At 45.9% G+C, this 21,565-nt stretch overlaps 1 protein-coding gene across 2 annotated transcripts in view; it reads left to right on the forward strand.

The window, feature by feature from the left end:
* Positions 1 to 2,695: 2,695 nt before the first annotated feature.
* The window catches only part of R3HDM1 (R3H domain containing 1), an 87,703-nt gene continuing 68,833 nt past the window's right edge, over positions 2,696 to 21,565 (forward strand). Inside the window, exon 1 of one of the 2 annotated variants that reach the window (XM_075829210.1) lies at positions 2,696 to 2,803. The gene's annotated coding sequence lies outside the window, so the exon portion shown is untranslated. Of the gene's footprint in view, positions 2,804 to 3,270; positions 3,348 to 21,565 lie in introns of those variants that run through there. The other variant, XM_075829211.1, reaches the window with a different exon arrangement.

Here is a 21,565-nt window from a genome sequence, read left to right on the forward strand (position 1 = left end):
AAGGTGCTCATTACAGACAAAGAATTGAATCATATCGTTGACATGTGACTGCTTCTCGCTGGAGGAAGGGCTACCTGATGCTTGGGTCTCCCTCTAAATGTGCCCCAGCATGTGGAACCCTTCACTGAATGCAGGGGGCAGCTTTTTGCTGCATTTTCTATTGGACGTTACATGTAGTTGGCTGCTCATATGTAACTTTGTGGCTGCTGACAGTGCAGATGAGAACGGTGTGGCAGCACAGAACAAGTAAATGTGCTGTGTTTTACTATGAGTATTGTCATTATGATCTTTATAGTATCACCAGAAATAGTTTAAAAGGTGTCACCAGAGAAGTCTAAGGTGATGGCACCCAGTGTGCACCACATGTACCCTCCTTACTTTTCCATATACAATTTAGGATGAGGTGAGAGCCATTTACCTTTTTACCCTAGGCAGTAGAATGGCTACAATTGCCCTGAAGAGGACCTGTCACCTCTCCTGATGTCGTTTTTAGTAAATTTTTGGATTCCCCATGAAATAACAATTCTGAAACATCTTTTCTTAGAACTCTGCATTGTGCCGTTCCTCTGTTATTCCTCCTAGAAATGTATGAATAAATTGACAACTGGGTGTTACCATTCCCTTTGTCAAAGGGGTGTGTCCCTACAGAGTCTGAGACAGTGAGCACTGATTGGTCATTGTCAGTCTGTGTAGGGACACGCCCCCAACTGATAACACCCAGTTGTCAATTTATTCATAAATTTCTATTAGGAATAACAGAGGAACGGCACAACACAGAGTTCTAAGAAAAGATGTTCCAGAATTGTTATTTCATGGGGAATACAAGCATTTACTAAGACAGACGTGTCAGGAGAGGTGACAGGTCCTCTTTAGGTGGGGTCCTCAGACTGTAGACCTGTTTTAGCTGTCTCTGTGCATGTCTGTGAGATGGAAAACGTACTTGCTAACAGTTCCGATTTCCGAATATGGCTTCCAGTACAATTCCCACAGAGGATGTCATCCAATCATCCGTAGACTCAAAATGGCGAATCTGTAGAACCACTTATGCAGCTACATAGCTAGGCAGTATGTGAAAGCTGGGTGATGACTTTTCTGGATGATGTCATGGCAGCCATATTGGAAACTTTAACAAGTTAGGAGAAGAAAATACCTCAATAAGGGAAATCTATTAATACTGGCGCAACGTATAAAGGTTTCCCCAGTGCAGCCCCGTAGATCAATCTGACAAAGGTTAAAAACATTGCCAGGTCGACTTAAAAAAAACATCCACTTTTTTGAGTGCTGCATGGACGTCATAAATATGGCGTTGAGGACTGCCAGCGAATGTGTTACTATGACGAAAATAGGGCTAATCTGCGCAAGGATCAGTGCCAGATAAAACTGCAAATCCACGGCAGAATTTCAAGGGTGAACCTTTAGATTTCTGATCCGGATTTTCTTGCAAATCCGCTGTATTAACATGGCCTTATCCTGCGGAAAATTACTGCCATTAAAGCCCTAAAGGGAGTGTCACCCAGCTTTTTCACTCCCCTGAATGGTAAGTCCTTATCCACACGAACTGGATAATCGGATGTGTGACAACTTTTTTAACGGCAATCACACGGCTGTATTGAAATTAATGTACTTCTATGGGGCTATTCACCCGGCTGTTCTTGTTTTTTTAACGGACTGTGTGAACGACCCATGAAAAAATAAAATGTCCTATTTTTTTCCCCATTTTCTCAGATCTCCCGATAGACTCAAGTCTATGAGGGATCTGTGAAATCTTGTCCTGCACGGGTGCAAATCGCCCGTGAAAAACGCGTGAATAAGCCCTAATTGTGCCTAGTTCTGTAGCATTATTCCAGCAGTGGATGTATCGCTCCGCAATGAAGCAGATTTTCCTTTCGTGAGTCTGGAAAAGCTGGGTGACTACCTCTACGGGGGATGTTGTCATTTCCTGACGACTCAAAGACAATGGTAAATTTTTGATTCTAGGTGAAAATATTAAAAGTAATTTTTTGCATGGACCCGTGGATGGTATAATTTCCGACCTTGATTTGTGGAGATATATTTATCCTGCCCCACCGCAGCGACAACCCTACCCCGGTAAGGGCTGGTCCAAATGTACCAGAATTGCTACGTGCTTTCCGTCCGGAATTGCGGACGTAAAATACGCAGCAGAATACAATAGCAGCAAAGTGGCTGAGGTGTAACAAATCTCATAAACACACTGCGTAAAATTTTCGTGCAGAAGTTCACCGGCGGTGCGTATTTTCACGTCAATTCCTGCTGCGAAAAGTGGACTGAATTGCTGCGTTTTGCAGAGGAGACGTCACCATCCCCCAACATTGAAAAGAATGCAGCCAAATCCGCAACATTTTCTGCAGCAATTCCGTTACGTGTGGACAAGCCCTTAAGCCGGCTGTGCCCATGTGTCCATTCTGCATTCAGTCTCCTGCTGGCTGCTTTATATCTGTCAGGCTGCAGGATCTGACATCTCGCTGCAGCCCCCTGCCGGCTCATTGTCTGCACAGAGCATGCTCTGCCATAGTGCATTGTGGGAGATGTAGTTTTTACACCCTGCACTCTGCTCTACTCTGATGCAGTAACAAAACTACAACCCCCACCATACACTGCGTCTGAGTACCGTGCATTGTGGGAGCTGAAAAAACAATTATGTATCTCAGCTAAGCTGTTAGAGGTGTGCCTGGTCTGCACAGTGTACACAGATTCCCAGTGCCGAGCAGCAGAATTGTCTATGCAGCCTTGGATGTGACTGGGGAAGAGGACATAATGTAACTCAAGATTAGTAACAAGATAAGTAAAGCAAAGTGATTGCAAAGTTACTCCACGTTCTATGTAGATTTATACTGTAAAATGATGTCCAAAAGTGGAGCTATGCCGAGTTCCCAGCACCAATCCAGCCGCCTACCCCCCCTCCCCTTTTTCTTTATTTGTAGGTGTAGAATGACCTATAAGTGGGTGATGTTCTCTGCCTGCATGTTCGTGTTGTCTGCCTGCCTTGTTGTCCGTAGAAATATCTTTAGATTCCCAATGGAACCGTTCTCCTCCAGGCTAGCGTAACCTAAACGAGCCGGATATTCGAGCCTCCACATCCATAGGCGTTGTTGCTGATTCTCCGGTTTCCGTCACGAATGTTTAAATGGTCCTGACCGTAGGGCGGTCGTCTCTCTGATAGCTACACGGCTCTGACCGGCAAGCCGTGCTGGAAACGTTCTCGTGCCGGGCATGGCTGCTGCTGGTACTGCAGCCCTTAAGCGGTTAAATCCTTTGATTGGCTTGGCGTGTTTCAGGGCTCGATATGAGTCAACGGAGAAGGACCTGAAGCTAATCTAGCCCGTTCTGTGAGTGATCTCTCTTCTATGTGTGTTTTTATAGATACCTGTGTGTGTATATAGATGTTTACGTATGTCTTGCAAATAGCGTTTCTGGACTTATGATATGAAATGATTGATTGGGATGACCCTTTAAACCCTATCGGTAACACCGGGGCCTCCGTTGAACTGCAATACACATGCATGCTCTGCTTCCCTAGACAGAACAGCTGTTGTACTAATATAATATAGCACCCCCGGTGGCTGCAGCTATAAATAAATATTCACTGATGTTACTAAATAGGATTTATCGAGTGCAAAAAAATGAAAATTTTCAATACAAAATACATATTCATAGCATAATGAAATGTCTTAAGATCGGGCGATCATCCCTTCTTATCCTCCCAGGGTGTCTATATTATATGTGTGATCTATAACCTGCCTAGGTGCAGCGTGTGTTGTGCTGACAGCTCCCTGTAGTGAGACTATCCTCCCATGCTGCTGTATATCCGGCTGCGTTGTAGTCTTCGTGAACGCTACGCTGAGAGGCCGAGGTTAGGTAAGGACGTTTAATTCTAGCTAAAGGATCCAATTAAACATGTCAATGGACCGGATCTTTGTTGTGTCCCCCCCTTCCCCCTTCTTTCGAGGGTGTAGGTTGCGTATAAACGTGTCGTATTGTTTGGTCTCTACGGCCGCCTCTCTCCTCATTAATCATTTTTAGCCGTTTATGGGTTTAGATATTCATTGAGTTCTTCTGGCAATTCATATATCACTTATACTGTATATTTTCTTTCCAAGAAGGTTATGAGGGGAGGGGGGTATAAGAAAATCGAACAGCTGTGTTCTAAATCTGGAAATTGTAATATATAAACCCTGCAGCTGAAGTACCGTTGTGAAACGGATGGCAACCATTCCTCGTGAAGATGCCACTTTTTTTTTTTTTGTTCCTTTGCTTGGTCAGTTTAATTCATTAGCGCACATTCTGTATCGGAGCCAACAAAGGAACAGCTTGACACGTTTTCTAGTAAAATCCGAACTACTCTCCCTCCTTCGGCTACTGAAGGGTTAAAGCCTGAGGCCGGTGCTCTTTACGTTGAGGTACAATGCATTTCATGTTTATGCTGATTTTGTTTTTATACCTTTTTTTGTATTGACTGTTTATGTTGGGGTCATTTTTGCTGTGTTTAGTTGGGCGCACACTGTGCTATGTGCGTAGACTCGTGTGGTCCGACAGGCCGATCTGGCTGCCAGTATAAGCCCAATGACCCATCATATTCCACTGCGTGACCTGAAATGACTGATGGTAATCGAGACTAAGCTCCATGTGTGCAAGTGTCAGGATTTATCCCGGCCCCTGTATGCCCGCTACTACACCCGGGAAATTTTTGAAGGGGTTCTATACATTAATAACTAAAGCTGAACTTGCTATACAATTAATATTATACATTATAACTGTGCTGCAGGGAGGGTCGGATTGTTTACTAATGCCCCGTGGCCGGCTGCCCGCTTTTCCTTACACTGGCCATAGACCTAAGATCTGTCAACAATCTCTTATCCGCGGGGACAGTCTGACTGTCGCCCAATGTGTCCTGTTGTAGGAAACATGGATTGGATAGAAAGGACTTTAAAAAATACTTGCCAACTTATGAGAAGGAGCACCTGGGTCTTTTCAAAAAGAGACATAAATTTTTTTTTTTGCCCTTCTGCCCCTACAATTTATATAGGACATGCTCCCAATCTATGGCATTTAAAGCCCAAATATTGCTTATGACCCGCCTACTTCACGTCCAATAATGAATACAGATCCCAGTGCCTCTAAATAAATATAGAGCCCCGAAATTCAGATCCCAAACAGACCCATTGAGTAGACTTTCAACTAGACGTGCACATACTCTCCTCTTCCCGTTTCCGCAGTCCTTTTTCACTCCCGGACACCGTTGCAGATATTCTGACGCGAATAGGACTGTAGAAACGGGGAGAGGTGAGTATATTTTGGGGGATGTGGGGTTTTCAGGAGATATGCCTGTTCTTTAGAGAGGTTCTCATTTTTCCAGGAGTTTTCTAAACATTCCAGGTGAGTTGGCAAGTACACTTAAAAGCGTTCTACACCATTGTTCTCCCAGAGATAAGCGGCATCAGACGCGTCACCTCCTTAGAAATACAATGCTCGTTCAACCAAGTTGACTGGGCCTGGTAATGGGGAAGATGGCTGATAGATATTTTATATCTATAGTAAATTTTTAATGAGATTTATACTAGACAAGAAAAGCTTCGGCGGCTTTAGTTAAAAAAAAAAAAAAGTTAAAATTAAAGGCACACACTTGCCCGGTGCTCCTTTTTATTCAGCACTGGGTTCCCTTCTCCTGTCTTCCTCTACCTGGAATTAGCTGGGCCCAAAAGTGCTGGAGGTGCATATGAATTCCTTCCTTCTGACCTATAAGACCTACACGAAGTTCTGGCATTGTCCCCCTATGGGCGTCTTCTACACATTTTGGGTTCTGCTTGGCATACAGCACTGCTAAGATATAATTACTGGGTGGTGCTGAACCTTCCCTTTATGTGCACCTATGAAAATATGCCAGAAGATCGCATCAGTGAGGTCCGGGTGCAGGGATCCCCAATGAGCGCTGGAACCAAGAGGCCATGGTGCCCGTCAGTTGGCTCATGGATTGGAGAATTGTATATCTCTGGTGTTGGGCTCCTCCTTGTCTTCATTGAAGGTCATGTGCGTGGCCCCTTAGTTCAGGTAATCATTAGGACCCCCTGCGCTCAGACGTCCACCAATCCTCTGATATGTCCGAGCGAATAATGCGCAGTCACTTTAGGGTAGAATCACACGCGTCAGATTTTGTTGCAGAAATTTCTGCAACTAAAAATCCGTTCCATTCATCAGAATTGGGTTGTTTCTGCAGAAAGTTCTACAACAAAATCTGCAGCGTGACTGCGCCCTTAAGGTATGTTCCCATGGGTCGGATACGCTGCGTAAAAGTACGCAGCGTATCCGACCTAGAATCCACAGGGAATTCCGTCCAATAAAAACACAACAAATTGTGGTACAGATTTTTGGGCAAATTAACCGTAGTGGGTATAGTGCTGTAAAAAAAAAACCCCCAAAAAAAAACCGCCCCCCCGGCCGTTGTCATAGTGACACGTCTCTCAGTTCTCCGCCCAGCCTGCAACAGTCACATGGGATAAAACGTCCTCCCAGGAGGACCGGCTGGACGGAGAACAGAGGAACGCATCTCTTTAACAACGCCCGCGGGTAAGTATTAACTCCTCCCTTTTTTTTTTTTTATACATTTTAAACAAAAGTTTTCCTTTTTTTCCTGATTTTGCATTTTTTGCAGCGGAATCGCAGCGTTTCCATCGCAACAATCGTAACATTTGTTGCCGTTTTTACCTCCCCATTGAATTTAATAGGGAAAACCCACAACAGAAAAGCAGCTATCAGCATAAATTGACAGATTGAAAAACCAGGTCCATATATGAACAGTTTTGCAGCTGATTTTTTCGGCAGCTTGTGCATGAGATTTGTCCAAATCTCATCCACGTTGCTGCTTCTGTAAATACGGACTGTTTTTCCGCACAGAAGTACGTCATAGAAATTTTGCAGTGTTTACGCTACGTGGGAACCCGGCCTACATCTGCGTATAAACATGAGATTTTTGACAGAGGATCCTTCCAATTTCCCCCAACCTCCGCTGTCTTGGGAAAGGTGAATTGAACTGATTTTTATTTTACATTTCCAATTCTTCTATGTTCATGGGAGATAATCGTTGCAAGAAGTGTCTGCCGCTGCTTATCCTCCTTTGCTTTGTTTAAATAACATGCACATTGTGGGAATATACTGCTCCTGGACCTGCCTCGTCTAAAGACATTAAATTCCTTTTAATGACGTTCAACTGTCCAACTCCACAGGAAAAAATGGAACTTAAAGTGAATGTCAATTTCCCCCCCAAATTTTTTTTTAACACGGTTGTTTTTAGGACCAAAGTTTTGTGGCAATTAATTTTAGTAAATCTTTATAAAGGTAGAGCTCCAAATCCCCTACATAGATAAAGATTTAAAATCGTCTGTAATCTATGGGGGCATCCGGCAACAAGCATTAAATTCTGGGGCATCGCCACCATAGGTGAAATGAAGTATCACACAGCTCTTATGGAAATCATGGGGCTCCTAGTTTAACGCATGGAAGTGCTAGGTCCGCCAGAATAAGACGCTCATTGTAGCAAATGTCCACTCTAGCTAGTAGATGGGGGTCCTGAACAGGGGTCCCCACTCTTTTAACTCAGAATTCGCTAATAAGGTTTTTAAAAATGTGTTTTTCTAAACCAGACAACACCTGGATCTTATGGACTTGAAAGAGCAATTCAAGTCACTAGTGATATTCACACCAATGCTGCAGCAATTATCGATAAATTACAAGGTAAATAAATATTCTTTGTATGAGCTGCCAAGAGAAGTGCGGGAATTCCTGCAGAAGTGGTTGTCACATTCCAATCTCCACCAGCACTATGTACAAGAATAGAACTACTATAATACTGCCCCCTATGTACAAGAATATAACTACTATAATACTGCCCCCTATATACAAGAATATAACTACTATAAAACTGCTCCTATATACAAGAATATAACTACTATAATACTGCTCCTATATACAAGAATATAACTACTATAATACTGCCCCTATATACAAGAATATAACTACTATAATACTGCCCCCTATGTACAAGAATAGAACTACTATAATACTGCCCCCTATGTACAAGAATATAACTACTATAATACTGCCCCCTATATACAAGAATATAACTACTATAATACTGCTCCTATATACAAGAATATAACTACTATAATACTGCCCCTATGTACAAGAATATAACTACTATAATACTGCTCCTATATACAAGAATATAACTACTATAATACTGCTCCTATATACAAGAATATAACTACTATAATACTGCCCCCTATATACAAGAATATAACTACTATAATACTGCCCCTATGTACAAGAATATAACTACTATAATACTGCTCCTATATACAAGAATATAACTACTATAATACTGCTCCTATATACAAGAATATAACTACTATAATACTGCCCCTATATACAAGAATATAACTACTATAATACTGTCCCCTATATACAAGAATATAACTACTATAATACTGCCCCTATATACAAGAATATAACTACTATAATACTGCCCCTATATACAAGAATATAACTACTATAATACTGCCCCTATATACAAGAATATAACTACTATAATACTGCTCCCTATATACAAGAATATAACTACTATAATACTGTCCCCTATATACAAGAATATAACTACTATAATACTGCCCCTATATACAAGAATATAGCTACTATAATACTGTCCCCTATATACTAGAATAGAACTACTAGAATACTGTCTCCTATATACTAGAATAGAACTACTATAATCCTGCCCCCTATATACAAGAATATAACTACTATAATACTGCTCCTATATACAAGAATATAACTACTATAATACTGCCACTATGTACAAGAATATAACTACTATAATACTGCCCCTATGTACAAGAATATAACTACTATAATACTGCCCCTATATACAAGAATATAACTACTATAATACTGCCCCCTATATACAAGAATATAACTACTATAATACTGGCCCTATATAAAATAATATAACTACTATAATACTGCCCCCTATATACAAGAATATAACTACTATAATACTGCCCCTATATACAAGAATATAACTACTAGAATACTGTCCCCTATATACTAGAATATAACTACTAGAATACTGTCCCCTATATACTAGAATAGAACTACTATAATCCTGCCCCCTATATACAAGAATATAACTACTATAATACTGACCCCTATATACAAGAATATAACCACTATAATACTGCTCCTATATACAAGAATATAACTACTATAATACTGCCCCTATATACAAGAATATAACTACTATAATACTGTCCCCTATATACTAGAATATAACTACTAGAATACTGTCTCCTATATACTAGAATAGAACTACTATAATCCTGCCCCCTATATACAAGAATATAACTACTATAATACTGACCCCTATATACAAGAATATAACTACTATAATACTGACCCCTATATACAAGAATATAACTACTATAATACTGCTCCTATGTACAAGAATATAACTACTGCAATACTGCCCCCTATATACAAGAATATAACTACTATAATACTGCTCCTATATACAAGAATATAACTACTATAATACTGCCCCCTATATACAAGAATATAACTACTATAATACTGCTCCTATGTACAAGAATATAACTACTATAATACTGCCACTATGTACAAGAATATAACTACTATAATACTGCCCCTATGTACAAGAATATAACTACTATAATACTGCCCCTATGTACAAGAATATAACTACTATAATACTGTCCCCTATATACTAGAATATAACTACTATAATACTGTCCCCTATGTACAATAATATAACCACTATAATACTGCCCCTATATACAAGAATATAACTACTATAATACTGCCCCCTATATACAAGAATATAACTACTATAATACTGCCCCTATATACAAGAATATAACTACTATAATACTGCCACTATATACAAGAATATAACTACTATAATACTGCCCCTATATACAAGAATATAACTACTATAATACTGCCCCTATATACAAGAATATAACTACTAGAATACTGTCCCCTATATACTAGAATATAACTACTAGAATACTGTCCCCTATATACTAGAATATAACTACTATAATCCTGCCCCCTATATACAAGAATATAACTACTATAATACTGACCCCTATATACAAGAATATAACCACTATAATACTGCTCCTATATACAAGAATATAACTACTATAATACTGCTCCTATGTACAAGAATATAACTACTGCAATACTGCCCCCTATATACAAGAATATAACTACTATAATACTGCTCCTATATACAAGAATATAACTACTATAATACTGCCCCCTATGTACAAGAATATAACTACTATAATACTGCTCCTATACATACAAGAATATAACTACTATAATACTGACCCCTATGTACAAGAATATAACTACTATAATACTGCCCCTATATACAAGAATATAACTACTATAATACTGCTCCTATACATACAAGAATATAACTACTATAATACTGCTCCCTATATACAAGAATATAACTACTATAATACTGCTCCGTATATACAAGAATATAACTACTATAATACTGCCTCCTATATACAAGAATATAACTACTATAATACTGCCCCTATATACAAGAATATAACTACTATAATACTGCCCCCTATATACAAGAATAGAACTACTATAATACTGCCCCCTATGTACAAGAATATAACTACTATAATACTGCTCCTATATACAGGAATATAACTACTATAAGGCTGGGTTCACACGACCTATTTTCGGACGTAAACGAGGCGTATTATGCCTCGTTTTACGTCTGAAAATAGGGCTACAATACGTCGGCAAACATCTGCCCATTCATTTGAATGGGTTTGCCGACGTACTGTGCAGACGACCTGTTATTTACGCGTCGTCGTTTGACAGGGTTTAATTTGCCAAATTTGCCAAAAAAAAAAAAAGTCTGATAACTACAGTACCCTCCTAATAGCCGAGCAAGTCTTCATTGTGCTTGTCCTATGTGTGTAGTGGCATGTGTCTCGCCCCCCCTCTCTCGCCCCCCCTCTCTCGCCCCCCCTCTCTCGCCCCCCCTCTCTCGCCCCCCCTCTCTCGCCCCCCCTCTCTCGCCCCCCCTCTCTCGCCCCCCCTCTCTCGCCCCCCCTCTCTCGCCCCCCCTCTCTCGCCCCCCCTCTCTCGCCCCCCCTCTCTCGCCCCCCCTCTCTCGCCCCCCCTCTCTCGCCCCCCCTCTCTCGCCCCCCCTCTCTCGCCCCCCCTCTCTCGCCCCCCCTCTCTCGCCCCCCCTCTCTCGCCCCCCCTCTCTCGCCCCCCCTCTCTCGCCCCCCCTCTCTCGCCCCCCCTCTCTCGCCCCCCCTCTCTCGCCCCCCCCTCTCTCGCCCCCCCTCTCTCGCCCCCCCTCTCTCGCCCCCCCTCTCTCGCCCCCCCTCTCTCGCCCCCCCTCTCTCGCCCCCCCTCTCTCGCCCCCCCTCTCTCGCCCCCCCTCTCTCGCCCCCCCTCTCTCGCCCCCCCTCTCTCGCCCCCCCTCTCTCGCCCCCCCTCTCTCGCCCCCCCTCTCTCGCCCCCCCTCTCTCGCCCCCCCTCTCTCGCCCCCCCTCTCTCGCCCCCCCTCTCTCCCCCCCGCCCCCCCCCTCTCTCTCGCTCGCCCCCCCCTCTCTCCCTCTCGCCCCCCCCTCTCTCCCTCTCGCCCCCCCCCTCTCTCTCGCTCGCCCCCCCCTCTCTCTCGCTCGCCCCCCCCTCTCTCTCGCTCGCCCCCCCCTCTCTCTCGCTCGCCCCCCCCTCTCTCTCGCTCGCCCCCCCCTCTCTCTCGCTCGCCCCCCCCCTCTCTCTCGCTCGCCCCCCCCCTCTCTCTCGCTCGCCCCCCCCCTCTCTCTCGCTCGCCCCCCCCCTCTCTCTCGCTCGCCCCCCCCCTCTCTCTCGCTCGCCCCCCCCCTCTCTCTCGCTCGCTCGCCCCCCCCCTCTCTCTCGCTCGCTCGCCCCCCCCCTCTCTCTCTCTCTCTCGCTCACACTGTTTTTTGGAGACTGAATAATCTGCCTCTAAATTCCTAAAGGAATCTTAAAGGTACATTTTGACGTGCCTGCACTCTCTTTGCCGCATTTTTTGCTGCGTTTTTTTGGCTGCAGCCATTGAGCACTGGGGGTAAAAATGGCTCCGCCTCCCATTTATATCAATGAGGCGTTTTCGGACATTTTTTGGCGCAGCTTCCGATGCGGTTTCCGCCTCAAAAACGGCGCCAAAAAACGGTGTGAACATGCCCTTAGGGTAAGTTCACATTGCGTTTTCAACAGGCAGATTTTGAATTAGCAGCGTTTTTTGGGGGGTTTTTTTCCCCGCGTTTTTTGAATGTGACCGTTGAATCAAATACAAATACCGCAGGTGAAAAAATGCAAAAAACGCTCCAAATGAGTGCCGCAGGTTTTTTTTCTGCCTCCCATTGATTTCAATGGGTTGCCGCTTTTTTCCCACGAGCTGCCTGAAGCTGTAAGGTGGGCAGATCCCTAGATGGTGTAGGGCCTGTTGCAGGTTGAGTCGCAGAATAAATGGTACAAACACAGGAGTGATGGAAAAACAAGTCTTTACTTTTAGACCGGTGGGAAACGTCACACACGTGGCCACAGCAAACCATTACAACAGTTCTTCTCAGTAGCCACAGAGTCGTAGTCTTAGGCCCCATGCACACTACTGGGTATCTCATGGATTCATGTCGGGGCCGTGGGACCGGGCCGCAAAACTTAGAGCAGGTCCGATTCCTGTCTGTGTTTGTGGCTCAGTCTCGCCCATCCGTTTTTTGCGGCTGAGTTGCTAGGCGACGTGGAATTCCCGATTCAGCAAAGGTCTGAGGCCTACAACACCAAAAAGAGCCTGCTAGAAACTGCAAAAAATGCAAGTGAAAATGGCGCCAAAAAGATCATGTGACCTTCTCAGGGGGTTAGGACAATCTATTGACCCAATTTGATGCCTTTTCAGTTGTTTTGCGGATCCGTGAATACGGAGGACAGACTGATGACATGCGGACCGCAAAAGCGGACAACGGATCCGTTGTTTACGGGCCGCAAAATACAAACCGGCATGTGTATGTAGCCTAATGTGTAATGATTCAGGCAGGCAGATGACGGCTGGTTTGAGGTATACTTGTTGCAGACCGGGTCAAGGGCGGCCCTCCCTAGTGCAGGGGTTGGTCTGGAAATTCACGCCTAGTAGGCCACAAAATGGTTGCTGCTGGCTGCCTCACTTCGGGCCTAGTTTACTTTGAAATGGTTGCTGATTCACAGGCCTCTACAGGCCTAATTTGGGACACTCTTCCATTAGTCTTGCGCCATGCTGGATACTGCAGGTACGCCTTCTCCCGACTGGCTTGAACGTTTCCTTTACGTTACCACTCTAACCGCCTAGCTAGCTCCCCGTACAGTGTGCGCTGCCACCGCCACCACTGCTCACTCTTCAGAACCTGCTGCAGGCCCAATGATGGATGCAGGCTAGCCAGGTTCTCTCCAGTCTCGTCTAGACTCATTGCTGAGCTCTACCCCCGAAATGGCGCCGGGGCCATGCATCCCAGCGCCTACAATTTTGATAGAACTAGCCAGCCAACCATCCCTTGCCAGACTTGCAAAGGAACGGAGTTAAATCAACGCAACACTCTATACAATGCAATATACACAGTGGCTGGACTGACCGTTTTTCTCCAATGCTGTCATCACCGTGGAGGGAATGGCCACTGACTGGATGCCACCTAGTGGGGGAAAAGACACCAAACCAGCAGATTACAGCGGACTACGACACATTTTAAAGCTACAGTGTACTATTATACTTGCATTCTGTTTACAATTCCAGGAAGGGCCCAAAATACAGTAAAGCATCTCCCTGCAACTTGGTCATTTATCCCCACGTCTTACACGGTGCTGATTTTGCATGTATTCTTTAAAGTCAAACCCAGGAATGGAACCTAAACAGAAGACCTATATAAAAGAAGGCCTTAACGTGTCTCTTCTTTTAAAACCATGCATGCAAAATCTGCAGCAAATCTGGATTGTGTAAACAATGTCTAATGGTACCCACATACATACCTCCCAACTTTGATGTATCGCATAGAGGGGCACATTAAGTCACGCCTCTAATCCCACCCAATCCCCGCCCATACATACTCTGTTCAGTCCACACATACTATGTGGAAGGCAATATGGGAACGCCCCCATAGCTGCCACCGCACCACAGTATAACTCCCGCCTTAGCTGCCACCGCACCACGGTATTTCTCCTGCCTTAGCTGCCACCGCACCACGGTATGACTCCCGCCTTAGCTGCCACCGCACCACGGTATGACTCCCGCCTTAGCTGCCACCGCACCACGGTATGACTCCCGCCTTAGCTGCCACCGCACCACGGTATGACTCCCGCCTTAGCTGCCACCGCACCACGGTATGACTCCCGCCTTAGCTGCCACCGCACCACGGTATGACTCCCGCCTTAGCTGCCACCGCACCACGGTATGACTCCCGCCTTAGCTGCCACCGCACCACGGTATGACTCCCGCCTTAGCTGCCACCGCACCACGGTATGACTCCCGCCTTAGCTGCCACCGCACCACGGTATGACTCCCGCCTTAGCTGCCACCGCACCACGGTATGACTCCCGCCTTAGCTGCCACCGCACCACGGTATGACTCCCGCCTTAGCTGCCACCGCACCACGGTATGACTCCCGCCTTAGCTGCCACCGCGCCACGGTATGACTCCCGCCTTAGCTGCCACCGCGCCACGGTATGACTCCCGCCTTAGCTGCCACCGCGCCACGGTATGACTCCCGCCTTTAGCTGCCGCCGCGCCACGGTATGACTCCCGCCTTAGCTGCCGCCGCGCCACGGTATGACTCCCGCCTTGGCTGCCGCCGCGCCACGGTATGACTCCCGCCTTGGCTGCCGCCGCGCCACGGTATGACTCCCGCCTTGGCTGCCGCCGCACCACGGTATGACTCCCGCCTTGGCTGCCGCCGCACCACGGTATGCCTCCCGCCTTGGCTGCCGCCGCACCACGGTATGCCTCCCGCCTTGGCTGCCGCCGCACCACGGTATGCCTCCCGCCTTGGCTGCCGCCGCACCACGGTATGCCTCCCGCCTTGGCTGCCGCCGCACCACGGTATGCCTCCCGCCTTGGCTGCCGCCGCACCACGGTATGCCTCCCGCCTTGGCTGCCGCCGCACCACGGTATGCCTCCCGCCTTGGCTGCCGCCGCACCACGGTATGCCTCCCGCCTTGGCTGCCGCCGCACCACGGTATGCCTCCCGCCTTGGCTGCCGCCGCACCACGGTATGCCTCCCGCCGCACCACGGTATGACTGCCGCCGCACCACGGTATGACTCACGGCATGACTCCCGCCGCACCACGGCATGACTCCCGCCGCACCACGGCATGACTCCCGCCGCACCACGGCATGACTCCCGCCGCACCACGGCATGACTCCCGCCTTGGCTGCCACGGCATGACTCCCGCCTTGGCTGCCACGGCATGACTCCCGCCTTGGCTGCCACGGCATGACTCCCGCCTTGGCTGCCACGGCATGACTCCCGCCTTGGCTGCCACGGCATGACTCCCGCCTTGGCTGCCACGGCATGACTCCCGCCTTGGCTGCCACGGCATGACTCCCGCACCACGGTATAACGCCCCAGCACATTCCCCCATTCAACATAATTCCCCCATATCTGCCCCATGCGGTATAATGTCCACACAGATGCCCCCATGCGGTATAATTCCCCCATAGAGCCAGTGCCCACATATAAACTGCGATCACTTGTCCATCCGCTTCTCATGCTGTTTCCATTACAAGCGACTGGAAGAGTACCGGTCTACATACGTGGATGCACTGCAAACAAATTATAATTTTTAAGTCGGCATAAAAGATGCGATCAACGACAAACGAGCAAATTATCGCTGATCGCTATACTGGACAATGACAGGGAAGGTTCGTGCACTCTAACCATTGTGTGGGTGATTATCGTTCGTGTTAAAGGCCCTTTACTCTCAGTTGCATGATCTCTTTCTCGATTTCATCGGCCAGGACTGGATCTCATCAAGGAAAAAAAGAAAATCTTTCCACATCTTATTAATGGAAGATGGGTCTTGTATACTGTTGTGTTAACAGACCGTTAAGATCTGTCTAAGTAGCCACGCTTTAATTTAAAGGGGTTATATGGGGACCGAAAATGATTAGCAGTGTAGTCACTGCAGTATGTGAGTGCACTCACTAATATACATTCCGGTCCCCCGTTGCCTTAAGAGATTTTAATAGATTTTTATAGCGCTGGCGGGGTACCGGAAGTCTAGTGGCACTCTTCGTCGTGTGACCGGCCCCGCTGTAGAGGTCTAGAGTACAGCGGGGCCGGTCACGTGACGGAGAGTCGTGTCATCATGAAGGAAGACTGTGCCACTAGACTTCTGGTACCCCGCCAGCGCTATAAAAATCTATTAATATCTCTTAAGGCAACGGGGGACCGGAATGTATATTGGCGATTGTACTCATATACTGTAATGACGGGGTAGAGAGACAGACAGGTGAGCCCTAATCTACCCGCCACTCAGTCCCTGCTTACTTGCAACGGCCCGTCCTAGGCGACGGCGTACAACTGGGCGACGGTCCCTACGCTCAATAAGTGCATGACAGACAAACAGACAAGGGTACACAGAAGCTAAGGGAAATGGGGCAGTTGCCCACGGCAACACAGTGAGCAACAAAAGTAGTGAACGAGCCGAGTCAAAACAGGAGTGCACGAGGTACCAAACGCAGAGCAGGAGAGTAATCAGTAAAGCCAGGGTCAAAAATGAAGCAAGGTCAATAATCATAGCAGAGCCAGGAAACAGAAAAGAATCACAGGCAAAGGAGGAGCAGGAAATGCAGGTATAAATAGACAGAGGGCGGAAGCTAGCTCCGTCTAGCAAAGGCTGTGATAGGCTCTCCCACTCCTGCCTCCCAGCCTGACTGGTAGAAGATCGTGTCACTCTCTCAGACTTAGGAGCAGGTGCAGACTGACTAACCACGGGCGTAGACACAGAAGCTGTGTCTGGCAGATCCTTTACACATACTGCAGTGATTACACTGCTAATATTTTTGGGGGGGACCCACATAACCCCTTTAACCATGTGTTATCCAATGACTGAGGAGCCGTCGCTCCTGCACCAGTTCTAGCTTTGGTCCGGAAATATTAGTGTTTGGTTGTGCGAATAACTGACTGTTCCAATTATATGGGACAGGGAAGTAACAAGAATATTAAGAGTGAGGGGGATGGGGTAAGACGGTAAAATTAAAAGCTGAGTTTACAGTTGAATGAAGGCAGAGTAGAGGAGGGGGTAGGGCGAGGAGTGGAGGGAATGGGTTAACCCGTGTCTGTTGCATTCTACGCAAAATAATTCTACAGACTTTTGCCGTGTGATTCTAAACTGTGGCTTGAGTTGCCCTTTAAATATGCAGAGTGGAAGAATGCACAGACAAGAAGAGCTTGCAATCTAATTACTGATTAGGTGGTCGGGAACTAGGACTGTCATTCTGCACAGATGGCCTAATATCAGCTGACACTGCAATATACTCTAAATCCTACATTTCAGGTACAACATAAGACCCTGCACCTCATCTGGATTTTTAAAATATCATTTTATACATTTTCAAAGAGCAGCGTTTCTGATGTATCTCTGCTAATTACAATGTTTTAATGAGAATTAATTACAGAATGTTACAGAACAGGAAGATGTTGGCCATTATTAAGAAGATATTTATTTATTTTTAAACAAAGGACTATATTCCGGTGACTCGCAACACCCCCTGGTGGACGGCTCTGGGTACTGTTGCACCCCCTTAAAATGACAGAGATGTAATAATAGATAATTGCTGCTGGATTCACGAAACAAGAAGTTATGAGCGAGTTTGCACGGTAACACCTCAAGTACTATACCAATGATTAAGCGCTTGATGTCGCTTCATGAGGCGCTCAAACTCCTATTTTCGTCTTTGATTTTCACAGTTTCTTACCGTATTACGATTTATTTTTTTCTCGTTATATTGTGGCCACTTGATTTGTTTGCAGGTTACGTGAAATAATGAGGCGTAAGTGATATGTAATGGGACTGTTGTTGTGATGCATGCAAATCAATATCTCCTAATGGTTCTTGTAAAAGATAATGCTATCATTAATTCAATTAAAACATTACAGAGACATTCAACATTAATAAAAACTGTTTTTGGAAACTCTTGTGAAATGAGGGGAAAGCCAAATCCTAGACTGGAAAAGGTTAACACCATTAAGTTTTCTGCATTCTCTTGGGTGATGAAATGAATGCGGCACTTGAGCGGAGTGCCTAAAACTGATGTTACGGAGACTGTGATAGACCCTCGCTGTGGTGTCAGAGCTGGACTGGTGCGAGGCAGGGCCTGAAATAATATAATCAGAAAAGCCATCCGCAAAATCTAATGGAATTGTCTTAATGTTGTACACCTGGTGCAGGTCTAGTCCTCCTCCTGCCTTGTCCTGATATAGGACCAGCTTGGAAACCATATTAACACACTGAGCTGGCATTTATTGAGGACCTGGGGTAAAGCCGGATCATTTAAAGGGACCTTAAAGCTAAAGTCTCTCCAGTTTCAGGGGATTGTCGCATATTTTACTTATATATGTGTGAATGATATGGGCCAGGGGTAGTGCCCCTTTAAGGAGTCTGGGTACTGCAAAGGAACCAAGAAATTAGGTGTCCAATGTTTAGGTTGGGTTTTGTATGAAGTTATATTGACTGTATAAGGGGTGTGGTAGGGAGGGTACAGGCAATAAGGTAGGCAGAGAGTATCGAAGCATGGGGAGAGAGAGTGGGTGGAGGCATATGGGGACAGAGCGAGAATGGAGGCATGGGGAGAGAGAGGGGGTAGGAGCATGGGTGGCAGAGAGAGGCCCAGAGGCGCATGGGTGGCAGAGAGAGGCCCGGAGGCGCATGGGTGGCAGAGAAAGGCCCGAGGCATGGCGAGAGCTGCGTAGTTAAAAAAGACAAAAAATGCCCTTCGAATTTGCACTGACCCAATTTTAAAATGGCAGTAGACACAGGTGCTTCAATTTTAGTTTTATTATACTTATGTTGATCAAAATATACAACCCTTTTAAGTTTAACTTGTGTTGTGACACTGAGGGGTTAATCATCATTTCACACTTAGGTTTGACACCTTTTTCTCAGGCTGCAGAAACGAGTGTTATCGCACCGCATTGAGCGCACCGCACCTGGTGCTGCCGCCTCCGATTGATTTCAAATCTGCCAAGGTCAATTGTACACGTGTATATAATCTACCAAGCTGCTGTTCATCAATCTAAGGGTTATAGCTGTGGGATATTTAAGTACTGTACAGGATTGTGAGAGCTAATTTTATGGGAAATACGAAAAAGCTGTACATAGAGTACAGAGGGGCCGGTCACATGACGACGAGTCGTGACGTCATAAAGGAAGACTGTGCAACTGAACCGGTGCCCCGCCAGCAAAACAAAAAAAAATCTGAAAATCGCAATCAGCAGGACTAGATTTTATGTTAGCGAGTGTACTCACATACTGCTGCGACTACTGCTAATAATTTTTGGTCCCCTATAAATTTTCGACGACTGTCCTATCATCAGTGTAACATTCTGATACAAAAAAAACAAAAACAGATTTAAAAAAAATCTAATTATTACAGAATGTCTTCATAGGATATATATTGGAGCAGCAGGGTATTGCACATGTACGTCTCCATACACCCGGGGGTTTAGCTGTAGGGGCTGCAGAGGTAGCAGTCACACCCGGGCCCTGGTGCAGGAGGAGGCCCAAAAGCCTTTTCTGCCACATAAGGAGGCACTTGTATTGTAAATCGCACATGGTGGGTGGGGGATCCTGCTATAGATTTTGCATTGAGGCCCCTGAATACACCGTTATGTAAGCAGTGAGCCGCCATTGCAGGGTCCTGGGTGCAGAATACGCAGGGTTCTTCTATCCGTGCCTGTACAATCCTTCCTCTGTGGCTTCATCTTTACAGTCTGGATTACTTCAGTCATTAGCCGGTGAATTCCTCCAGGACGCCTTCAGCGAAGCTCCAAGTAATCCGTTCTAAGTGAACGAGACTATTCCGGCCCCATCTGGGACCTGTCGTATATCGGGCCTGTGACAGACTCCCAGCACTGAAGATGGAAGACCATTGTTTTTCTTCTCTCTGCTGTCACGTCCACTGTTCTGCTTAATTTTGAACACCGTTGGATGAACGTAGATTTCCTGGACGCATGCGAGCTGTGACCCTTGATGGATTTCCAATATTACCAGTCTGTGATAACTGTCGTTTGGAAATAAAAGATTCATTTAATTATTGATTGGAATATTGTGGGGCCATTCACACTAAGTTTTTAGAAAAGTGCCCGGAAAAAATTCCATGTCTGATTGGTGGGGCTCGCACATCCCAACCTCCCCACCGATCAGTAGAATAGATTTTGCAGTTCCATTACCCCCATTGTTTACGCACGGACACTTCTCATGCTCCACCTGGCGGTACTGGCTGGCTCACCAGGCAGAATGAGGGGTTTGGGATCCCTCTTTTCCCTATAGATTTGGATACGAGAGGGGACCCATCCCACCTCGTTTGTGGATATGATCTAAATGTCTAATGTTCTAAAACGTATTGATGGCTCTCGCATGAAGTTTTAATCTCAGCAGGTCTCCGCTTTCTTCTAAGCTTTGATAAAGATTTTGACTAGGAATATATATCTCCATAACCAAGCGTACACCTGGTTTGAATGTGTACCTCGGCCAATCACTATCCGTTTGCTGCTCATTTTTGGCCACTGTTGGATTTCTCAAGTAACAGGAACATCATGGCAGTGCCAAATGCGTACCAACGTTAAGAAGTAAGCCAGTGCTTTTGTTGGATATCTCCAGGATTCGTGGGGGTCTGGCCTCTCGATTCCGCACAGCGAAAGAAATGAACAAGAAAATGTTAATCAAAAAGTTGAGTGAAGAAGCTGCGGAACCTCGGGGGACGCAGTGAATTAGAGCAGTACGGATGGTGCTGCTGTTAGAATTTTTTTTGCTCAACTAAACACACAATTACTTGGCAATAAACCTGTAGACTGCAGAGTGAGAATGTCAATTGTCATTCATGTGGTCTTATTGGTTTTTTTTTGTTTTTTTAAAGTTGTGCAACTTTTTATTTTTATCTGTCTACATGGAGATAGGTGGGATTTTTTTACAATTTGTGCAAGACCTACTGCTTTTTCTCCAAAGGGAAAATGAAAGGGGTTGTCCACCTTCTGATGACCTATCCACCGGTTAGGTCATCAGACTATCATTGGTGTGGGTCCGACACCCGGACCCGCACCGATAAGCCGCTCCGTTGGCCTGCAGGCATCGGATGTTATGCCGCATAATGCTATGTTGGAGCCCGGAAGCAGTTGGTTCCGTACATAGCATAGCGGACGTGCTGCAGAACTTCAGGTCCGCTCCTATTCACTTGCAGTACTGCAGTTCAGCCGCTACTTCGTGGCCGGAGCTAACTGCTTCC

The sequence above is a fragment of the Rhinoderma darwinii genome, chromosome 6 (genome assembly GCF_050947455.1).
Source record: "Rhinoderma darwinii isolate aRhiDar2 chromosome 6, aRhiDar2.hap1, whole genome shotgun sequence".
Lineage (NCBI taxonomy): Eukaryota > Metazoa > Chordata > Amphibia > Anura > Rhinodermatidae > Rhinoderma > Rhinoderma darwinii.